A 25,911-nucleotide genomic window follows, 5' to 3' on the forward strand; every position below is an offset into this window, starting at 1 on the left:
GATTTCGACCGGGATTTCCGAGTTAGAGGTGATTGAGAACAATGTATCGATACACGAGGTAAGCATATCGCAATCAAGCATCACGGTGTACATCGATTACACGAGGTTTGAGTGTTTGTTTACATTTGTGTTCCAAAATGGCACCCTCGGCCATACAGGGAATTATGGGTAGACTTGCTTGTCCCGGAATAACACGAGTTGGTCACGAATGACGAGCGGTTATTTCTGCAGCAGTTACGGAAAGAGACGAGGTTGGCCGATTACAGTTCATACAGGCCATATTGGGAGCCGCGGGGATTTCGACAGTGTGTATTAGGAAGTATACCTATGTGGTGTATGGAATATGCGTTTGCCTACCATGCCAGGCAGTGTGACAAGGGATATCCCAGCGGATGTAATATTCCTACAGCAGAAATGTTTCACAACCTCGATTGCAGGGAGCTGAAGATGTGACATATTCAGACAGAGACCATAATACATAGACTGTTATATGGTCTCTGATTCAGGTAAGGAATATGTTAATAATATTGATCACGTATTAAAGTTATTTATCTTCTGTAAGCCACTTATTATGTTTTATATATGTTAGTAAATGTGTGATTTAATTTTTGTAGGATAAGCAATCTACCTAACTTATGTTAATCCTTGCTAATGTATATGATGTAGAAATATATTTGCTTATTTATATTCCTTTATCTAGATACTCTATAGTGACTCATTTTTTTAGTTCATACCGTACCGACTAAACTTACTTTTGCAGGTGTGAATAATCAAGAACAAATTAAATGACAGGAGTTTTGCAACAGTGAACATTGTGAAGTGGAAGATAAGACATTTGAAAGGTATGGATATTTTCACTTGAACTTGTTGAAGAATACCGTGATGACAACTTTATCATGTTGGGAATTTTGGCGGTGGGGTAGCCTAGTGGTTGAAGTGCTGAAGACCAAGGTTCGATTCTTGTCATGGGTACAATGTGTGAAGTCTATGTCAGGTGTCCCTTGCTGTGGTATTGCTAAAAACAGCGTAAAACCATACCCACTCATTTGGGGATTCCGGGTTGGAATTGGTCCCCATCAACCTATGCTAGTTGTAAGAGAGGGTTATACTATAAAGGGAAATAGTACCTCGCCTACTATTGCCTGGTGAAAACAGCACCTTGTTATTTTTTTTACCTTGGGTCTGAATATGCCCGAATACATGAAATTAAACTTGCATGGTCACTTGTAAACACAAATAACTGAGAAATGTTCAAAAAGGTTTACATTAAAAACTAGCATCTACTTTCCGACTCTGATTTGGAGATGCAACTAAACTTATTGTGAAAATATAATATGCTTTGATTTCTTTGAAGTAAAATAAATGCAATTAAACTTGCAAACACAAATAATTGTTAAATGTTAGTCACCTAAAAATAGTTTACATTAGAAATTAGCCTCTGCTCAAATTTACTCATGATTCTGATTGGGAGGTGCAACTAAACTTATCATTGAAAGATCACATGCTTTGAAGTTTTAAGTAGCTTTACTCAGATTAGCTCAATGTCAAGCTGAACCTGAGTCTGGCGAAAATGTCAAGAAACTGGACAACAGGTATACTATATATGTCATATTTATTTTAGTAAGTAGGAAATAAATAGTAATTTTATAGAAATTTCATTTATATATATTTCGGCCAGGAATCAACATGTCTCTCCAGATAACAGACAACAATTAGTAGCCTTTTTTGCCAAGACAAGGTGCTGTTTTCGTTGGAGAAATCAGTGACATTTTGCTGAGGTGCCGTTTTAGCCTCACCCATAAGAGATAACCTAATAGATCAGGTGATCAGGCTCAGTGACCTGGTTCATGGCATCTGACAGTGACCATCTAACAGTGTGGATTGATGTTCACAATATCAATCACTGGATTGTCTAGAATTTTGGACCTACCTTTAGAATACAGTACCTAACTTTTCAAACAGGTCACAGTATCCTGTGATGTAATTCGTAGTATTCTGTTGCCTGGCACACTGGCAAAACAATGCATTGTGATGTCAGGGGTCATTGGATGTGCATATATATGCTCTTTTCAGTGGTCTATCGTCTCCACACACTATGTTGTTGCATGAGTTTAAATTATTTGTTTACTAAATATTGTTTTAAACATTTATATGTGAACTGGATGGGTAAACAAGCAAAAACTTATTTGAATACCGCTCCAGAATTAGAATACAATATGATATGACAAAAGTACAGTCAAGGAATACAATTATATACATGTTCTTATTATAGAAACTACGTTGTCGGCGCTGTCAGGTCGCTTTTTTAGTAGTAATAGTGTACTGCAATATACGGCAAGGAATAGTATTATAAATTTAAGATGCTATGTACAATCACAAAACCTATTGGATAGCTGAATGTAGTCTTCTACTGATTTAAGAATTTCTAAGTTTATTTTTGACGTCCTTTCAGGATTACCTAATAGAATTGAATTTAGATCATATCCCTTAACATAATAGTACATATTCTGTCTTAAATCATTGTAATTTGGACATATGAGAAAGAAGTGAAGTGCATCTTCAGTGTGATGGCCACAGCTACCTGCAGGATTATCTTATAAATATTGCCTGCGGATGCACATTTTATAACAAGTGCTTGTTTATTTTCTATATACTTTTATTTCATTTTTTTACTTATTACAGTGGTTAAAATGATTATAAATATAAATTGAAACTAATAATGTGCAATAAGCGGGTTATAGCTGAAACGACACCTTAGCAAAACAGCACTGACTGGTGAAATACTCGCCGAAAGCGAAAACGGCGATTATTACTTGACGAAAATGACACCTTATTTTTTTTTTTACCTTGGTAAAATAAATGAAATTAAACTAGGTTTGATAACTTGCAAAGACCAATAATTGTGAAATGTTAAAACAAGTTTACAATAGAAATTAGCCTCTACTCCAACTTATCCTATACCCGACTCAATTTATTGTGATAACATGCTTTGAAGTAAAATATATGGAATTAAACACACATCGTCTCATACAAACACAAATGCATGTAGTTGTTAAACGTTGAAACAAGTTTACCTTCGAAATTAGTCCCCTACTCCAATTTACTCACCGACTCTGATTGGCAGACACAGTCACTTGTTGTGAATGTATTTTTCACTTTAAAGTTTAAAGTACTCAATGTCAAGCTGAAACTGTATTTAAGAATCCTAACATGGTGCAATTTTTCACAATGGCCTTTCGATGTGTCATTTGAACATGTTGAAAGGTTTTACAAGGGATATTTGTAACCCAATACTTTCCGTAACGGGCGACAATGCTCGTCTAAAGAGTTGACTAACGCCATCAGGTGGCGATCAGGCTCGGTGACTTGGTTGATGCATGTCATTGATCCCAATTGTGTGGGTCGATGCTCATGATGTCAATCACTGGACTGTCTGGTCCAGACTCGATTATTTACATATAGCTGGAATATTGCGGAGTGCAGCATAAAACAGCAAACCAAATCATAAGTGTGGGATGAATGATTTGAAATTAGCAAGTTTAATGTGACCTTCAATCACTACAACCTGATCTGAGTCTTGAAAAGATATGACTTTGATTCAGTGAAAATTTGCATCATGATAGTTTCAACTGTAGATACAGTTAATCTGTTTTTTGTACAGTTTCTGTTTATTCAATATATATTTTGTTCAAATAAGCTTTGCCTCTTTACCAACCCTATTCCTTTTTTGGAATAAATAGTGTCTAATAATTCAAACACCATCACCATCATCCTAGTGAACACAACAAAGAAATGCACATCAAAAACGTCATTATTATTATTTCTGATCTCTGATAAATTAGAAAAAAACTGTTATCCAGCAAGATACATTTTCTTGGTCCTAAGAAGCATGTTACATAGTAAACTGACTCGATAAGTTAAATAGCAGTTGTAAAGGCACAACTGACTAAGCCGTCACTACTCAATTAAGTAATTAACAGACAATTGCAAGTACTAATACCCACCCGACACTAATTGCCCTGTTAATCCCTAGTCCACAATGAGTTGACATTGAGTTCATTTTGCTAATTAGCTGTTTTTAGAGTAGCAAGGTAATAAACATCAAAGGTGGGGCAGGCTTTGATCATGTGTTCTGTAGAAGAGATGATGTCACTTGTTTTATGTTTATTTAGGATTAGCTACATCCCTTGATGCTACCAAGGCAGCCCTTGAGATTATCAGACAGTTTGGCTAGACACAAACTGATGTCTCCCTTGTAGCACACTATGTGTCAGACACAGACTTTGACCACTCTGTGCAGATGCATATCAATGCATAAAGAACATTGGGTAGATGATTCAACAATGCCACACAAGTCAAAGTTGGGTTTCACTGTATTTAGAAACAGACGATGGATCCAAAACTTTATAACAGTAATTATGATTAATTTAAACTTTGCCAGGCCAATATTTTGGCAGATTTGCATGTTATTGTTAATCTTCATTTAGTTAATTTTCAAAAAAGATAGGATGAATGATAAAATATGATAATGAGTCATGAATATTTGAATTCAGATCAGAACAAACAGGGAGGGTCACCCCAAAATGTGAGAGTCTCTAGGGGAGACTTTTGACAAAATGGACAATAAAATATAAAGTGCTTTGCATTTTCTTTCAGTGAGGGTTGTGTCAAAAATGAATGAGACCATACCGGTAATACATGACCGGCCCCTTTAATGTAATATACATAGTTTTTAGTTGATGGTTCAGGTTGTACTTTTCAGTTGAATTTCTTATCACTGTCTATGATGGACTACCAATTAACGGTAGATATTTAATATCCATAATAACTTAGATAAATGCTTCTACAGTCTCATCCTAATTTGTCAAAATTTGAATTTCAATATAGCTTCCATTAATGAATTAATGAATTTGGTGAGAATATCTATTGTCTGAAATCCTAATATACTTTCTTTTGTATTTGGTGTGCAAGGGTAGCCTAGTGAGTGAAACAGTCTCTGAAACCCGGGTTCAATTCACCACATGGGTACAATGTGTGAAGCCCATAGCTGGAATATTGCTAACAAGCTGCATGAAACTATACCAACTCACTCGCTCATTATGTTGTATTTTGAGATCATTTACATGACATGTGTTTTGATAATTATGAATAGTTGCATTTATGTATTTATGTATAAGAACCTATGTAACTTAGTTTGGCATAGTCTTGTTTACCCTTCCTTACATTTTGAGGTAATGCAAACACTCAAGCAAAATTCAGGTGAACCTTGTGGTACTGTTTTCGAAGACCGCATACATTTTTGTATTTTCTGAACACTTTTCTGTTTGCAATGGCTTATTTACCTGTTTCAAAATTGGTTAAATATCAGTTGCAAGATAAATTGTCAATACCTCACTGTTGAGAAAACAACTTTAAACATTTGTAAATATGTGTGTGTTTCATAACTTTTGACTAACAAGTTTCTAAAGATGTTATGAAATGTTTCAGGTACCTGGATTTCACAATCTGACACCAGCTACATTTAAGAAGATCTTGCTCACACAATTCAGACAAGGGACTCGCCGGAAGATGAACAGTACTCCTGATAACAAACAGCAGATTCACCTCAGAAAGTGATGATTCTGAACGAATAATGCCACATCAGTGTGACTGTAGGTGGTTTTATTATGACACTAATGAAGTCTGAATGAATTTATGCCAAAGCACTGTGACTATGTCCAGGTTGTGTACACCGATGCTGACCATACAAATCTGAATGACTTTTGTGGTTTACTGCAGAAACATAATTGACTTTAGATATTCTTCTTCAATAAAATTCTTCTGAGATTTGAATAATTTGTTTATTTAGAAAATGGCATTGAAGCGTCTGTTCTGTAAGGCCTTGCAAACACCACTGGTTACTCAATGCTAGTTCCTCTTCTTGCTTGATCAAATTTCAATTTGTGATATGTACCAATGAAATGCCATATAATCAATAAATAAGATTTTTTTCCAAAAACATGATTTGTTTTGCTTCATTAGCATAAAGATATATAATACTGATCAGCCATAACATAGGTGCTGAACAAATATGAAATGTACTAATGCCCTGAATGTTTTTCTACTATAAATACTTAACAAAAGTTGTAGTTCCACCATAGTAGACAAATGACATTGATATTGTTTCTGTACTTTATTTAGGTGTTTTCTATGGATGCCATTAGTCTTATGCACCAATTTGGGACAATTGTATTCTGTTTTATATTCCCATGAAACTACACTGTCCCGATATAACAAGTACTGATGCCGTTCCAAACTAATCTGTTAATCTCACCAGGGCCTAATGCCAAAGCACATAGCCAATGACTTTCCATTTTTTTCTGAGTGAGAATGCTGTTTTGCCACTTTTAGCAATATTGCAACAATATCATGGTGGCGGACACCAGCAATAAGCTTCACACATTGGACCCATGTCGCAAAACAACTTGTGAACAATGCATGCCCACATATCTCAGTTTGAGGAGGATATTTACCATTAAAATAACACAGAATATTACAACAGGTACCTGTAACTTTTTCTTTTTCTCAGTACAAACTGGAAGTCTGGACATGAAATTTAAGGATATCATTATACAAGAACTGATGTTTGTTCATTAAATACCATTAACATCCGAAAAGGGACAAAATATGAAATTGAAAGAATTTCTTCTCCAAAAATGTTTTAGGAGGATATTTACCATTAAAATAACACATAATATTACAACAGGTATCTGTAATGCACAGGCTAACATTATTTACCAGAAGCAAGTCATGAAGAAAATTTGCATCCGGATACCTTCCGGAAACCTTCCGGAAACCTTCCAGATGCCTTCAACAACCTTCAAATTGCTTGGTATTTTCAAGTTAATTTTTTTATGTGTTTCACACTTAAGTGAACAAAATGCACCCCCCAAATTTTGACATTTTTTTTGGAAGGTTTCCGGAAGGTTTCCGGAAGGTATCCGGGCCGGATCCAAAATGGGAAGGTATCCGGAAGGTTTCCGGAAGGTTTCCGGAAGACGGAAACCTACACTTTTTTTGCTGTGCCGATGCCGTTCGTCGCCTCTTCCGGCAAGTATTGGTTGCTGAAGACCTATTCTCTCCCGGAGCTGCACGGGTCAGTTGCCGCTTACAATTGGTTTGTTGTTTAACGCCGCACTCAGCAATATTCCAGCTATATGACGGCGGTCTGTAAATAATTGAGTCTGGACCAGACAATCCAGTCATTGATATAATGAGCATCGATCCATGCAATTGGGATCGATGTCATGCATCAACCAAGTCAGCGAGCCTGACCACCCAATCCCATTAGTCGCCTTTTACGACAAGCATAGTCACTTTTTACGGCAAGCATGGGTTGCTGAAGACCTATTCTACCACGGGTCTTCACGGGTCTACTATGTAGTGATTTGTGTTTATTCTGTATGTAGTAGCATGTAATTATGTATACATTATCAAGTGTAATTTAAGGTCAGCTCTTATTTTAATACCTAAGTCTTAGCCCTAGTTCAACCACCCAATCCATCCTCCTTCATTATTCCAATAGCACCGTCATCATTGCGCTTGCCTTTCTAATGTTTCTCTGGTCCCTATTGTCTAGCCCGAGACCCTTACTTTTAGTGACAGGGCGCATTATGGGACTGGTCAGTTTGAATTTACACTTGTATTTGACTCTGCATTGAAGCAAATTCTCAGTTCATCACTGACATAATTAAGCCATTGTCACAGGTGTGTCCCTTGAAATCAAATGATGTATGATGTTGTGACATCATAGGGCACAGTGCCAGACACTTGGTGAATATAATTATATTTTATATGTATTAATGTTAACATGTACTTAAATTGTATGTTATGTATTAATGTATGTATCACTACTCTCCTATTATTGATAAGCTATGTTTGTCAATTTATTATATGACAAATGTTCTTTAATATTTAGTAAAAGTAAAGTAAAACTAACTACGACTGACCATAGCAATGTATGTGATCATATAAGATTCTAATATTTGTCAATAAGTTATAATGTAATATTTTATTTGTATTGTGGTATTGTGCATATTTTAACTCAGTGTATTTATTTCCACGGGGCCTCTGTTCATTCATTCTACTGTATTAAACAACGTTAACTGGCATCTACAGATCAGCCTGCGTTTGCGTGCTTCATTCACCAAAACCACTCCGACTACATGTATGTAACAGGCGCTATATTTCAAAATTACTCTAATTGTTTTGTAACAAAATATTTTAGAAGCATGTGCACCGCCAACTCGTTGTCAACAAATACTTTCCTAAGCTTTTCATGTTTTTAATCAAGGTGCTCACGTGATCTGATGCACTTTACGATGTAAGACCCGTTTTATCACAATATAGATCTTGATTATCGATCAGATCGTCTTGACTAGGCGCCATTATTTTGTTTGAAGCAAGTGCAAGTGATACGAGAGGTGGGTTCTGATTGGACCATAGGAGGGGCATAGAAGGGCCACAAAGCGTAATAGCAACATGTGGCGCTACGATCGAGGTCAGGAATTCCAGCCTAGTTCGGCAAGGGTGGAAACTGGGCTTTTAGAGTCAGTTAACTCTCTTGCTGGGGAAGATGCTATGTGAAGGCAATCTAAACTTTGTTCATGTTAAAATAGCACTAAGTTATGCTGAGGTCGGGCGAAGCGCGCCATGTTTGATTTTCGTACGTCAGCGAGCATCACACGTCAAGGGGTTATTGTTTTTGGATATCGTAAATACTCAACAAAAATACTTGAATTTAGGATAGGTGAATATTTATAAGTCATTAATTGTTTCCTGTAGATTTCATAGAGTGACACGTTAGATTGACCAGAACGTTCTTATATCTGCAACTGACATGATGACCTCTAAATGTTTATTCTGTTTATTGTTTGGATAATAAATTTACTGAAATGGTTTGTTCTGTTTTTTACCGATAGAAAAATCGAATTTATACTCATTTAGAATTAAGATATCAGAGATATGATAACTGGCACAAATTTAACGATTTAAATAGGTTCCTAAAATGAAACGCAAACCACCTCGAAAAACATAATTAAGGAAAGATCAAGAAAAAATATAAGATTTGTGTTCGCGTTGGTCTAACTTTAAACTCATCGCACACGCATGCCTGTTACAGGTAGATCAGAATGACAGTATGCAGTAGGCAGTGTTGTTGTCTGACCTTTTAAAGGCTAACGATACGTATGAGAAGTCGTTTAAACATTGTCTGGTTCTTCTCTGATCCCATCTCCAATTACAGGGCTTTCCATTCAGTAATCGTGTGTCCTCAGGTTTACAGGAGGACATTTCCTAATGTGACTGATCAGTGGCATAAACTATGTCCGATACAATTCCTATATCCTTATTTATTGTACCACATCTTCCTTTGCTGTTTTCGGGAAACAATAAACTTACCTGAGGATGTGTTTGTGACGAGTGCCACCGGTGGACGAGGTAAAGCTGACATTTGCTGAACGCTTGGTATCCACAGTACTCACACTATTAGATAGTCATTACGAAACGTATGCTCATGATATGGTCGGAACCGTATGTATGTTACAGCCGTGGAGCTATACATGTAGGGAGAAACATGTACCTCAAGGTATTTGTTATCACCATTTGTAAGAATGAGTAACAAACAAAGAGCTAGAGCACGATACATGACACATCTTCTTTTTCCAAGATAAAAACAAGACAACAGCGTTATCTCTGTCCCCCGCCATGGGGCACATTAGAATTTTGTTTGTTCATATAGTAGTGGATATATACTATAAAAAAGGTCCTATAAAGCCTGAAGGAGACATAGGTATTTGGGCCGTTTTATTGAACAAACAAATATAAAATGTGGAATTGATACACACCAAAAGGCTCTCTGGACAAAATAAAAGTATCTTCAGTAGTTTCTGAGAAAACGTCCCTATTACACCCAGTATGTATCAAGTAGAATACCATGGAGCAAGGACCGCAACTCTTTAAAAAATAATTACGGCACCGAGTATTTCTTAGGTTTCTTTCATTCATATAATTTCAGTAGTTTCTGAGAAAACGTCTAACCATTGCAGACACTACGCATTAAGTAAAATAACATGGATCAACTCTGTACAAAATAATTTTCGTGACCTTTTTACGAACGCAGCTTGACAAGTATCTCGCATAAAGGCATGGAAACTTTCATTTATGTAACTTCAGAAATTTCTGAGAACACTTGTCCCAATTTCATGCAGTATCCACAAATCTGAAAAGTACGGAACATGGGCCATAATTAACGCTGTCAAAAATGAATATAGGACAACAATTCTCGAACTCATTTTAGATCATGACCAGGAACATCAGTGTGTAAAATTTCATTTCTTGTACTTAAATAGTTTTTGAGGAAACTTGTACCCTTTGAGAAGCGGGTGGACGGACGGACGTACGTATGGGCGGACCTACGGACGGACGAACTACATCCCGATATCCCCTGCTCCACTTCGAGGAGGGGGATAAGAAGAACTGAAGTACCTACCGACTTTAACACGACCTCCAAAAGGCGGTATCTGACTGGATAAATCATATAGTAAAAAAACCGCCAACGACCGTATTTTCAGATGCGAAGCAGTCAACATGCTGTAACAAAAATGGATAGACCGGTCGATTCTGTAAATCAGTTTGAGCTAAGACATTTAACATATCCTTTGTTTCTCACGTGTATTCAAAACAATATTCCCTTGAGTTGTGTGCATTTCAAATGTACATGTATATGTAGTAGAGAGTATAAATTATCGAGAACCTAAATACATTTTTTTCAGAATTTAAAGGTATTGATAAAGTAATATTAAACAATCTGGCAAAAGCTGAAAACTCACAGTTGCTTGAGATACTCATTTTCAGAACCCATAGTCATTTATACTCTGTATAGTCCAACGAATCTCCGTTTGGTGTGTATACAAGTCTTACTGTATATCTTTATGTTTTAACTTTCTTGACGACATTGACTGCCTATTTTGGACACTTGTACATTTATGTGAAACTCACGAATTTTGTCTTTACATGTTTTTACGTTCAGAAAGTGTCACTTACACGATTTCATTTCGACTTGAGAGTTACTTTGCTTGTGCAGAGGTGAGTTGCGTGTGGCCGTTAACATGTGCAGACAATTGTAAGTGCACGAGGCCTGATCCTGTTGATCTACCGAAGATAATAAACGTATAGATTACACATTTCTGTAACCCTACAGGCGTAACGCACAGTCGAGACCGTTGCAAATGCAGTGGAGGGCCCGACATATCTTTAAAGAACTCTGGACATAATATTTTTCGTTCTACACATGACGAACGACGGGGAAAGAATAGGTCTTCAGCAATCCATGCTTGCCTTAAAAGGTGACTATACCTGTCGTAAGAAGCGACTAATGGGATCGGGTGGTCAGCCTCGCTGACTTGGTTGATTGTATCCCAATCGCGTGGATCGATGCTCATGATGACGATCACTGGATGGTCAGTCCAGACTTTATTACAGTCCACCGTCATATAGCTGGAATATTGTGCGGAGTTAAACAACAAACTAAATAAGAAAGCATGACGAACGATGCAAAGTAGATAATATACAACTACAATCATGTATAGTACTATTATCGATACCTCATGTGAGGCATATCAGTGACAATTCCAATATGTGAGGTGAGTTATATTGATTTGTTTGATAACTAGGGATTTTGAATTCAACATAGGATGGTTATTGAACACTTTCAAAATACACAAAGTAACACTCAATGTTCAAGAACAAGGTATTTTACAATAAATAATCCAGAGACATTAAAGTCTTGGGAATGATTGTTTAATAAGGGCTTGTGTCGTGTCAGTCTCATATTTCTCTTTTGAATGTACAGATCTCGAATAAATGCAGCTTAATACACCCTTGGGGAAAACGTGAACAGCAGGTATGAAGGTGAGATATTATCTTCAGGTATCAATAAATGTAATAGGGTTATTCTGGTTCACTACTTCCTGCAGGTAGCGTCGCTGATAAACCAAGAGACAGGGCATATAGCGTGCCACAAACTTAAACTTGATGCATTTGTGGTCGGAGATGGTAACAGTTGTTGAAATGCGATCTAGGGAAGTCTGTGCACCGAAAGAGACACACAACAGATTGCGATCTTTGTGTTAAGTTGAGCAAATTGCTAATGCAAACCGCTTGATGTCTTTTTATGTCTGACAAGATAGTCTAAATACAATCGTTTGCGAGACATTAAGTTGCTAGTGTAAACAAAGATGACGTCGATCTTTATTATGGCAACGATAATGGTAAACGATTTGGTCAAAGTAGATGGAAACATAACTGGCAATGTAAAGTACATTCTACAAACTTTAAATAATCAGAAATGTTAGGTTGTTAGGTTAGCCTCATAAGCCCCACCTGCGTCAAAGTGTGTACTTGATGATTTAGTAGCAGATGACTTTTTCGACCTGGTTGAAGAATCGCAAAGATTCGTACGCGAAGACCTTGGAGACATTGATAGTTTTCGACCAGAAAATGAAATGAAAACACCCTGAAGAAAACTGAAAACAATTTAATAACAGTGAAAATCTACCTGGCTGTCGCATTCAACGTACACAGGCAAATTGAAGACATTCACTCAAATAACGTTTTGTGGAAATTTGTGATAGGTGTGGTAAAGGTCCATGGGTCGGAAAATGAGGCGAATTCCATCATGGATTTTGAACAAGCATTGTCAGATCGCTCGAATAAGCTAACTGTGTATACAGAACAGGATTCTCCTCAATTTACCAAACTCCGCGAAATTATCAAATAAAAAACTCAAATCCCTGAAGAAGTGATATGGCTGGGAAAATGCTCAATTTGGCGTGAACTGCTATTTGCTCATTCACTCAAAACGGTTTAACTCGTATCAGTTGATGAAAAGTGCATTTTAGTTTTCAAAATGTATGTTTCAGTTTCAGTAATTCCTTTTAGGTTTCGACTGTCAAGGTTATTGTTTGTCTGTTGAACAAATCACTCCCATTCCTACCCATATCAATCTTTCTGTTACTTTGAGTGAGTGAGTATGGTTTTACACCGCTTTTAGCAATTTTCCAGCAATATCACGGCGGGGAACACCAGAAATGGGCTTCACGGATTGTACCCATGTTGGGAATCGAACCCGGGTCTTCGGCGTGATGAGTGAATCTGTTACTTTGAAGGTCTGATACTTGCGGTGCTCGGTTAAAGAACTGCTAGCTGGTAAACCTAATGATCTGCATACTAGATACACGTCAATTAAGTACGATCAATTGTATATGTTGTATACCATGAAGAAGATATTTTATTCCAAGCAAAAAGCTCTCGTACGTAGACAGGAGCAACGAAACTTTTCAGTTCGTGAAATTGGCGTTTATTTCTGTGGAACAACCAGACATGTACATATGATAACTGTACCCGCCATCAAGACACAAGCACGTAGATTGAAACATGCATCCTTCTGACATTCAGGAAATGAAGTAAGAACTGGTCCATGCATATACTATCATCATCGAACGAATTATTGTGTATGCGTGTACAACATTTACAACGCATTAAACAATCACAATAGCAACAATATATACCATGTGCATGACCACATACCGCAGTTCCCCCGTCATGGACAGTGATCTTATACGTAAACTGGTTGATTAGTTTGAATCAGGGAACGTATATGTGTGTGTCTGTGTGTGCCGTCCTTTGTATTAGTAATATACGCCTAGCAAAGATTTAATTAAAATTAGTGTGTGTGTGTGTGTGTGTGTGTGTGTGTGTGTGTGTGTGTGTGTGTGTGTGTGTGTGCTGTCTTGGGTATTAGAAATCAATGCTTTACATAGAAGTACTTAGAATAACGTCGAAACGTAAAATAACTTTGCAAGCCGCGCCTATAAACAGAGGAGTGTCTCGCTAAAGGAACCTGTTGGCTAAAACTGAAACAGCCAGTGATGTCAAAGCAATAGTCGCTAACATGAAGCCGTACTATACATCTTACGTAGTACAATAAGATCATACTTTAAAGCTAATGTGCGGAACCTGTGTTCATGAAAGTTACGAAAGTTGAATACTACATCATTAACTCGTCTGAGAACAAGTACTTATATCATCACTGCTTATTGTAAGGATTACATTTACACCACTAAATACAGTTTCTTAGATGGAACTGTCTCATACATAATGGACGCTGTTGTTTGATATATATAATCAAATATAGTTAAGCAGCTTATGGTCATGTGTAAAACCCTCAGTGGATTGGCGTCAGCGCTGGCGTCTCACTTCGTCAATCTCGCACTGACGCGTGGTAGGCGTGAGGTTGCCTATGTTTGGTTACTCGTTGCTGATTGCTCGTGTTTTAAACACTTGTAAATATTATTGTTAGCCCAAATTTAATTTGAAGAATAACTTTGTATTCATGACGCATATATACATACAAACAAAAAAAAGTTAAGCACAGCCTAATATATTCCACACAGTGGCAAATAATCGGCATATATATCGCAGGAATGTCTTTTAATTCCATTAGTCGGAATTTTGGGTATAATCACACTGTTGTGAGCCATTTAGTCGAGAAACATGCTCAGACCGGTGATGTACAGGACAGTCCCAGATCCGGAAGTCCTCCTGTGACGACACATCGCGAAGACAGGAACCTGCTTCGTCTCATACACATATAACCCTTTTTAACAAGTACTCAGCTGGGTTGCACAATCGTGGTTTCAGCACCAGAACCGTTAGGAACCGGCTGAAAGCAGCAGGACTGAGGGCTAGACGAGTCATGAAGCGTCCCTTGTTGTCACAACAAAGCGGCTCGTTAAGTATGGTGTGTTTGTGCGATAGAACTGGAATATAAGAACTTGGAGACTGATGAAAGAACGAGAGATTGGAGGCCTACACCCCAGGAACATTCAACCGACTGTTGAATACGGCGGGGGCACGGTAATGGTTTGGGGGTTTATCTTTCATGATTGCCGGTCGGGTTTGGTCACCATAAGGGGCAACGTAACAAGGGATCAGTACATCCGGGACGTTTTGAGGCCAGTCGTCGTTCCTCATTTTGACACCCACCCTCTTGCTACTCGACTTCAGTACACGGATGACAATGCCAGGCCTCATCGTTCACATGCAGTCGTGGATTATATGAGGGACAATGTAATAACGACTCTGACCTGCCAAGCAATGAGCCCAGATTTGAACCCCCTTGATCATGTTTGGGATACTCTGGGGCGGCGCATACAGGCACGAGATTTACGCCAATTGGATGCAGCATTGCATCAAGAGTGGTTGTTGTTGACTCATCCACAGATCCAACGTCTGACTGGAGGCATGTGACGTAGGGTGGAATGGGTCATCCGCGCACGTGGCGGTTATACCTGCTACTGAGTGAGTGAGTAAGTTAATGCTTTACGTCACATCGGCAATATTTCAGCCATATCGTGACGAGAAGTTAAACAGTTTAACACATATATTGAAACTAAATAAAACCTGTCATCGATGGACAGTAAAATTACTAGAATATCACAGATTTGTATTTTAAAACTAGTATACAACCATTAAAAGATATCCTATATAAAAATAGGCTATAGATCGTCAGCAGTTGAAGGCAGATCACCATGTAAGGGTCCATGGGGACTTACAGTACTTTTGCTACCTGTATGGACCCCAGCCGGATTTACATCATCCCCTCAGCTGTTGGCGATTATTGACAAATTTAGCCTAAGTTAAACGAACATATATACTATGAATAAAAACGTGGCACACATAAATATACTTTGAAAGACGTGGTCTCACATACCCTCTCAGGGGGACAATAAGTTTACACTACTTAAACCCCCTTCAGCTACTGAACTGTTTCACGTGTCATGTTTCATGTTAAGTAGATACTTTAAGGAACATTTTCAAATGAAACATCAAACCTAAACTCGTTTACTTAATCCTGCAGCTCCATACTTGTTTGAGGTATTGTCTAAGATCAAAAACAGTTACTGTGTTTCCATGATGTTTTGGTCAGTATATGTCAATCACAACTCACCAATATCTTTTTTATTTGTTGTCAAAGTTTTGTTCTATCTGATGACATTGGTATCGTGTAGTTCCTGTGGTCAGTCATTCCATGCCATAATTTTTGCCATGTGTCATGGTTCAGAAATAGGGGTGTGCTGAACATTTTTCTTTGTATATATATATATATATGAACTTGTTCTCGTCGCTTGACTGACTTAAACCGTCCATCTAAGCCAGGGAGGGCCCATTAAGCTGGTATTTTAAATAACGACGGAGACTGAAGGAAAGGGGAACCTGGGAATATCATCAGCTGATGATTCATGCTTCCTGTCTGCACCAAAACTTCCTCTTAGCTGATAAAAAGGTAAACATGGGCTTAATTATAATGAGCAATCTTACTCTATTCTTTGTTTTTGGGGGCACATCATCCAAGAACATAACGTTGATCAATATTTGGAAGAACAGTTGAGGATAGTGTCATGTGTAACTTTATGGTAAATTCTTCAATTAAAATACGAATGACGCAATATTAGCAATTTTAGAGTTGCAGCGCCATTATCAATTAAATCCAGCATTACAAGTATCTATATATTATGGACGCATCAATCACTACACAACGAAATTATGATATTTACTGTCGACACTGAAATGACGATGTTGTTGTGCAGTTAATTTCTTTAATTAACGCCAATAAATCTTCTGAATGTACACATGTCTATGTGCTTCATAAATTGTGAGTGGTGGGTGTTTACGCACCCCTGCAACCTCCTCCTGGATCCGCATATGAATAACAACTGAACTCATTGAGGCCAGGAGCACCAAAGCCGTACCAATTGATTGGCTCCATGACATGTTTCGGAAATCTATATCGGTCATAATCATATCACACATCGACTATTCAAATTCTGTCAAGTACTAGTATCATACGCCCCCTTTGATATTCTCTATATCTTATATCCGAAAAATGACAAATGTCGCCATGGTGTCAATTACGAGCATGAAGATTCTTTCAGAATGTGCTGTGGCTCTCGTACATATAGGGCGATTTTACGACGCAGAATAAACTAAGGGGGTTTGTGAAACGCCCTTAAATGCTCGGTTGTGGGTTGCTGCGTGGTGCCAGGGCGTGTGAGGTCGTGGAGCGAATGGGCTTCCAGGAACCGGCATTCACTACCCTATGCGAGAAGGCCTCAATTAAACACGGCAGGGCGTTGTTCAGGCGTTGTGACTTTACTGATTGTGTGTCATAATGCCGTGTCATAATAGTTCGTGGATTATTCGCATAATCTCTATTTATAGCTTGAATGGTGCTGACTGTGGCGTAACACATTAATCATCTACTCAAAAGCTTACGAACGTGCACGTCAGTGTAGCGACTGTTTTCTTGTCTTATGGAAACAGTGTATATCGTGAAAACTTCACATAAATTTAAAAACGTGTAGTGCTGTTTAAGTGTTATCATGGCACGGCACAAATAATAGACTTTGTCAATTTGGCCAAAAATGTCCACACTGATTTTGAGTTATAAAAGTGTTTTACAAGCGGAAAGAAACTCATTTGCGTAAGTAAACCATCGGGAACATTAAGCAAACAAGGATTTGATAAGTTTCATGACAAGGCAATTAAATGGTTATGGCGTTCTACTTTTCATGTAGGGAATCTTTCAAACAAACCATTCTGAAACAGCATTGGCTTGAATCCCTTGAAAGTAGCGAAAGATTTGTACTGAAAGCAAAATGTTCAGTATGTGACAAGGGTGTTGACAATAACGGTGATCTGACTGAGACTAAATATCGTTGGTTGTTTGTGGGAGTATATCACACACTTAGTAACCCATGAACTAATTACAACTGTATGACAGTTTAGTACTAGTGCTTCATTGACTGTTGATGTATTTCCCCTTCTTTATTGTTCCATGCTGAAGACAAATTTTGTTCAAAAACAATGTTTTATACATTTCTGATCTTAACTCAGTTTGAGACAAGCTGTGTGTTTGTGTAAATCAGAAGCGCCTCTTATGTTGAAATAGCAAGTGACACTAACATTTCATCTAAGGCTGCAAAACCAGATCTTTACAAAATATAAAACCATGAGCTTGAATATTTTTTTATCCATATAAAAAAACCCCTTGAAAGTGGTACTGTTTTTGTTGAAACGTTGAAGTTGATACGTTTTTCACTGAATATATATTGTCTTCAATGCATCACAAACCTAACAACCCCAACTCTACATGCCTGGTGGACAAATGGAAAACACCACTGAAGACGAGACTACGCTAGAATTTAAATCTGAGCGAGGAATGAATAGGACAGGCCAAAGGTTTCAGCAACCACAGTTCGAAGGCGTCTGGCTCCTGTTGAGAATAAGAATACTTTAGTACCCGAAACGGGGAATTCCTCGTACATGTGAAAGTGATAACAGATTTAACACACACAGTGCTAGACATAAACAACATAAAACAAAAGCCATCAAGGTGCAAAGTATCAACAATCTTATCAAAGACGAATTCTGGTTGGGATAAATCGTGGCAAAAGGGATCGTCGACCAGATTTTTATTTGCCTGGTGTTAAACGCCGAACGCAGTTCTATTCAAGCTATATGGAGGCGGTCTGTAAATAATCAAGTCTGAACAAGACAATCCACTGATTGATATCATGAGCATCTATCCCAATAATAATAACCTTGATCCTTTTGCGCAACGTGAGACAACGGATATTCTGCACTGAGATACTCTCTATTTACTTCCGAAACTGGAAGCAAAGACGGACTCAATCATTGATTAACTAATTGTTCAATTCCCAAATTAATGTCATCAATTTCTTGTCGAATAGTAGTAAGGAAAGTGAGACGATCTTACAGTATTTTCAATGCAATAAAAATATGTCTCTCTACATCTTGTATTTGTTCGATGACTTGTTTAATATCGTCACGGTTTCACTACCCGTGAGATCAGATGAAATGCGTTCATAAATGACGACATTTGACAAACTTGCACCGAAAACCACAAGCAGTGTGTGTGGTGTTAAGTGTTTGATGCTACCAGACTTCATAACTACCAAGTTATAACAGATAGAAGTGGTTGGTCATTGGATTTACTTCTCAGCTTCCAGAACGCCATCAGACAACGCTAACAGTGACGTGTGCATATATGCGTACAGTAAGGGAGGTAACTCTCAAGCCATCAATACGTAACATCTCCCCTTTTAAGGGTAACCTTTAAAGTCTTGAAACATTAATGCAATACTAATGGTAAAACAAGTCTTTGTTCTTAACAGCTTAGTTGCTGAAAACCGAAAGCATATTTGAAACACTTTCAACACAATAACAGTTATGAATTGATTCCGTCCTTAGTAAGGCACACAGTTCATAACATAAAAACTAAACAGTTCTCCGTCCTTTCAAAGAGGCTTACAGTCCATAACACAATTTTACTGAAAAACAGCTTTACTTTAAAGTTCTTAATATGTAAGATAACCTCTGAATCTAGACGGTTGTTTGATCACACGACCACGAGAAGTTCTCTTCTCAGTTGTCTCACTTGACTGTCTAGTTGTCTGTGTAGGAATCTGAACTCTCTCTGTAGTTTTGCTTGATGTTTGGTCTACAGGCTTGTCAGTACAGTTCCTCATAGGAGTTTCAGCGGAAGTTCTTTCCACACACAGATCTGGTTCTAACTGGTTCCTTTCAGCCATATCTGTATCCACAAAGAATGGAGGAGCTTCATGAGACTTTCTCACATGTCGTCTGTTTCTGCGCAAGTTACTGCCATCTTCTGTACGCAGTTCATACGACCTCACATCCACCTGTTGTTCTATAACAGCTTTCTTCCACTGTTTGTCGAACTTAGTAGGCTTGACTCTTACCACATCTCCCTCCTTCAGAGCAGGAAGTTCGTTGGTGCCTCTATTGAAGTAGTAAGCTTGTTTAGATTTTTTACAAGCTATCTTGTCTGACACACCATCAACGGTCTTTGGTTGTAAAAGTGTACTTGCCGTTGGGAGTTTGGTCTTTGTTCTCCTGCTAAAGAGTCGCTGTACCGGAGAAAATCCTATTCCCTCTGTCGGAACATTTCGCCAGTCCAGGAGAGCTAAGTAAGGATCAGTTTGGGCATGTAGTGACTTTGTCATCAGCTTCTTAGCTATCTTCACCGCGCTTTCAACTTTCCCGTTGGATTGTGGGTAACGAGGTGACGACGTAACATGCTCAAATTCATAGTTGTCTGAGAACTTACGAAAAGCTTCAGAGTTGAACGGTGGACCGTTATCGGAGATAATCTGATTTGGAATCCCATGTCTAGTTAGATGTGACTTGAGCTTCTTGTTGATTCCAGGAGCTTTCTTGCTGTGGAGTCTGTCAACTTCAAAGAAGTCGGAATAATAGTCCACAGTAATCAAAAAGTCTTTCTGATCAAACTCAAACAAATCGCATCCCAGTTTCTCCCAGGGACGAGTAGGAATTTGATGACTAATCAAAGGCTCCCTGCTTGTTGTAGGGTGTTGCAGGTTTCACACTTGCTTACAAGATCTATTATCTCCTGTCCCATGTTCGGCCAGTAGACAAGTTCTTTTGCTCGTCGTATACACCCTTGCACACCGATGTGGCTTGATTGAATTCTCTCCATGATGTTGCCACGAATACTTGCAGGTACAACAACACGCTCGCCCTTGAATACTACGCCATTCTGCATAGAGAGTTCGTCCCGAAAGGTAAAGTACTCACGTACTGAGTGTGGTACATCTTCCTTTGAAGGTGGCCAGCCTTGCTGTATGAGCTGCATCAGCTTGCTCATACAAGTATCTTTACTTGTGGCTTGTTTCAGTTCAGTTAGTCTCTGTTGAGATATGGATAAATGCTCGACCATTTGAATTGTCTCAATGTCAATAGCTGTTGGGCTCCTCATGTCTATCATCAACACTTGGCCTTTGTCAGTGATCAATTGTCTGTCATGTGGTAAGTACGCACGACTTAATGTGTCAGCCATGAACATCAGGCTTCCTTTCTTGTACACCACTGTAAAGTCGTACTTCTGCAACCGTAGCATCATGCGTTGCAGCCTTTTAGGTGCGCTCAGGAGGCTCTTTCTCAAGATGGACTCTAAAGGTTTGTGGTCTGTCTCTATGGTCACCTTGCGTCCATATACATACTGGTCAAAACGTTCCAGTCCAAATACTATTGCAAGCATTTCCTTTTCTATCTGAGCGTAATGTTGCTCTGTGCTTGTCATTGATCTGGATGCATATGCCACTGGTTGTCCATCTTGCATAAGACATGCTCCGAGGCCACTTTGTGAAGCATCACATTGGAGATATGTGACAGCTTCATTATCAAAATATTTCAGAACAGGAGGTTCTGACAGAATGTGCTTAATCTTCTCCAAGCACTGTCCATGTACAGTGTTGTCCCATCGAAAGTTCACTTCACCTTTCAGCAGATCTCTCAGTGGAGCGGTGATTTCAGAGAGATTGGGTACAAACTTTTGCACATAGTTGACCATCCCCAAGATGCGTTGCACACCTTGTTTGTCAGTAGGTGAAGGCATTTTCTTGATAGCCTCAACCTTGGTCTCATCAATTTGGAGTCCATCAGCAGTGAGTACATGACCCAGGTAGGGCACTTTTGGCAGTTTCAACTTCAGTTTAGACTCATTAAGTTTGATGTCCTTCGCTCGACAACAATTAAAAAGGGCGATCAATTTCTTGTCGTGATCGACCTCAGCATCCTGATCAGTTTCTCCCACGCCGTAAACTAAGATATCGTCATGAATCGCACGAACACCATCCAGTCCAGATATGGCATCATTCAGTCGTCGTTGGAACTCTTCAGGAGCTGGTGAGAGGCCAAATGGCATACGGAGCCAACGGTACTTTCCCCAGGGAGTTTCAAACGTTGTCAGGTAACTGCTCTGTTCATCCAACTGAACATGCCAGAACCCATTTTTGGCATCCACCAAAGAGAAACATTTGGCCTTGGCCAACTTAGGCAACACATCATCTATAGTCATTATCGGATAATGGTTTCTCTTAAGTGCCTTGTTTAACGGTTTCGGGTCGATACAGATCCTGATTTTGTTTGTCCTCGGTTTCTGCACCACCACCAAAGCTGACACCCAGTCTGTTGGTATGTCAACAGGTGTAATAATCTTTTGCTCCGTCAGTCTTTCCAGTTCAGATTTCAGCTGAGATTGTACAGCAACAGGAATCTTGCGACATGGTAACTGTACTGGGGTTACAGTATTGTCAACCTCCAAGTGTAGAAAGCCTTCCAGAGTTCCCTCACCATTAAACAAATCCTGATAATTTGGTTTGATATCAGTCATTTCCAGTTTCCCAGGCTCAAGTGAAGAGTCAGCAGTTAGATTCACCTCGGGTGATTCCATCAACAGAATATTGTCAAAGTTCACAGTGATCAGTTGCATCTGTTGAACAGCTCGTGCCCCTAATATTGGTTTGCAACCCTTCTCAGACACAATTAGAAACTCAACACTGTACCTGCGGCCATTCTTGGGGTTTTGTAGTGACACACGTATCTTCCTTCACACGTATTTGTCTCAGCACCGTTGTACATTCGCAGTGTGGAAATCAGATTAGTGTCCAATTTACTGAAGTTGTCATCCCTGAACACTTGAGTATACACAGAAGAAGGCAGAATGTTAACAGTTGACCCACAGTCAAGTTGAAATTCAACTTCCTCTCTATTCACAACCAATGTTGCAAATATCTTTTTGGGGTAATTCTGATTGACCAAGTTCATTTCATCAACTCGTACAGAATTGACACAGTCAGAAGTTACAGACATTACAAACTCTTCAGACTCACTATCTTCAGTATCACTATCCACCATGTGAACCCTGTCTTTGCTTTTTCCAGGACAAAAAGCAGCAAAGTGATTTCTCTTTTTGCATTTTGCACAAGTCTTACCCCATGCCGGACATTCTTTCTTTTGAAACTCATGCCTCTTTCCACAGAACTTACATTTGAGCAGTTCAGATGTTTTGATCTGTTGCTTAGCATTAGGTTTATGTGACTTGTTGGGTTTCCTTTGACTTACAAACTGAACATCTTCAGCTTGCGATAGTGATTTCAGACGTCTCGTCGCACTTTCATGCGACCTACAAATATCTATGCAGTCCTTTAAAGACAGTTTTGATGCTTGTAACAATCTCTTTCTTGTTGCATTATCGCGGATGCCCATTACCGTCCTGTCACGGGTCAATGACTCCGCTAAATCTCCATAGTTGCAACTCTTTGCAAGATTTCTTAATACTGCAACATAAGAATCAATGGATTCGGATTGTTCCTGGTCCCTTCTGTTGAAATTGTATCTTTCCCAAGTTTCATTTGTTTCCCCTATACAATAATGTTCAAGTTTTTCCAGTATTTTGTCCATCTTCTGTCTATCTGCTTCATTTTTAAATTCTATTCCATCTACAATGTCTAAGACATCTGGACCAATACATGTCAATAGGGTAGCCGATCGACATTCCTCACTATCAGTCCTAGAGCGAGAAGCAAGCTCATAATTTTCCCACATTCGTTTGAATTTCTTGAAATTTCTAGACAGATCACCTTTCAGATCTAATCTAGAAGGCAGTGGAATGTTAACTGGTATGTGAACAACTTGGGGTGCAGCCTGATTACCTTCTGCCATGATCAGTCAAAAACAGTAATCAAGCAATATGGCGTAATTCAATTACACACAGAATAGTATTCAGTCAGTTCAGATAGAAAACACCGTTGTTCTCATAGATCATATCAGAAACAGTTTAGATTACTGGTTGTAATCCCTAACAGTCAGAGTATATATCAAATTTCACAACGAAATATGACACAGTTCAGTAGATTTACCACGCCGTATCGGTATCACGAAAATAGGTGACATGCATCAGAAACGCACGCGGTCAGTCAGACAGGGAACAGAAACAGTCAGAATAGGGAATTTCAACACAGTTCAACGTTATGATAGCAATCTAAGTTTTACTTCTGACACCATGTTAAGTGTTTGATGCTACCAGACTTCATAACTACCAAGTTATAACAGATAGAAGTGGTTGGTCATTGGATTTACTTCTCAGCTTCCAGAACGCCATCAGACAACGCTAACAGTGACGTGTGCATATATGCGTACAGTAAGGGAGGTAACTCTCAAGCCATCAATACGTAACATGTGGCATGCAACGACAATATTTTAACATACTGCTCCAGTCGTTCTACATCTTCGACTGTAGCACGAACCAAAATGCGAACGACTACTAGAACCAATAAATGGGAGAATTGCTCGTTTCGTGAGAGAATTTTGGTGGAAAATGTTAATACGTGGAATTAACATTTTTATGCCTTTATCGTCATAAAACCTCTTGTTCGGCCTGCTCTATATAATCATATATCGCCGGTTTAACAAAGCAATGTGTGGGTTCACAAAAATCCTTATATTTAGACCTGTTGCCAATTCCAGATAAATCAGGCAATATATATTCAATTATATGAACCAATTTGTTCTGCGAAATGTCAATACGCGACGTATGTAAAAATATGTACTCCCCATAAAAGTCAAAATTCCGTATGCACAGACTGACCTTGATTCTCGATATTAACAAGCGCCATCAGCAAAAATAAAACCCATACTGATTAAAAACGACTCCTGGATTCTAGAATTCAAAGAAATACTTTCATAAACATAAATATTAACTTAAAATCAATAATATGTATCATCAATGTTTCGTAGAAAAGGTGTGCATGCATTGTGAAACCTAGTAACTGTCGACTGCATTCATATAAGTCTTTTCCTGCAAGAAGTAACCGACTGTATCTTTAAAGTATCATAAAAATGGTCACAAGTAGGTAATGGTAATCTCACTCTAGTAAACGTGCGAGTAAGGAACTTCAAATTAAAGTACAAAGTCTGTATCAACATGTAGCATCACAACATTTTCCTTATGAATCAAAATTTATGTCTCCGCAACATAATACTGAAACTTTCAGATCTCATCACTGTATTTTTTAATGCTCCTCATTATATGGAAATATGTTCAACGTCCCCGAGGGGCTGTGCGGCCTGTAACTTTCCGTAGAAGTAGTAGTAGAATGAATATACGAAATCTGACACAAACATTAGCAGAGTTTAGTCAGTAACCTGTGAATATGAATTGAATTTTTCAATAGAAACCAACACATGACTTGAAGTAATCTGAGTAACCTGAATATACATACACACATATACACGAAGCATAAAAAAAACCAAACTAACAAAAGGGGACCTTTCTAAATGAACTCACTTCAAATTTGAAGGCAACGTAAGTTTATCCCTTACAAACAGTGTTGATCAACTCATGTTGATCAGGTTGTACGTTTTCTGAGAGCGACTAGATTGTTTGATTGTAGCCCTTCTGGTGTGTCCTCGTGTTCTTCTCAATTGAACACTGACGGTGAAAGATAAGATAAGAAAGTCACGAAATGGCCCATGTTATAGCTCTTCGGTCTTTTGTCTGATGTTTGGGGAGATCATACATTTTAGAAAACTGAAGTCTAAGATTCTGTATGCACCTTGTAAGAGACGACTAAAGTGAACGTAGGGTGATTACAGTGTATTATCTGTGTGATTGTGCGTGATTATTGGTCCATTGTATGGTGCTCCGTTTCGATAAACCTTGAACTGACTTTTGCGAGTTGTCAGTGACTTCACTGCCATTATTCAGTTCAGTCGTCCAGTTCGTGCTTGGTTCTATTCTACCGTCATGTTTCTTCAGAGTGAAGCGCTTGGCAGATGTAACATTTCGATCAGCAGCCTCTCTCCTCCTCAGACATGTCCGCCAGACAGCGGGCTCTGTCGCTAACAATACCTCTACTGGAGTTGCGTGTTTTGTGGGGTGAGACAGCAATCCTGTTATATTCAACC

At 38.6% G+C, this 25,911-nt stretch overlaps 1 pseudogene; it reads right to left on the reverse strand.

The window, feature by feature from the left end:
• Window positions 1-25,911, reverse strand: part of LOC139462368 (serine-rich adhesin for platelets-like) — a 120,571-nt pseudogene that overhangs the window by 38,684 nt on the left and 55,976 nt on the right.

The sequence above is a fragment of the Haliotis cracherodii genome, unplaced genomic scaffold (assembly GCF_022045235.1).
Source record: "Haliotis cracherodii isolate W230 unplaced genomic scaffold, xgHalCrac1.p SCAF_15, whole genome shotgun sequence".
NCBI lineage: Eukaryota > Metazoa > Mollusca > Gastropoda > Lepetellida > Haliotidae > Haliotis > Haliotis cracherodii.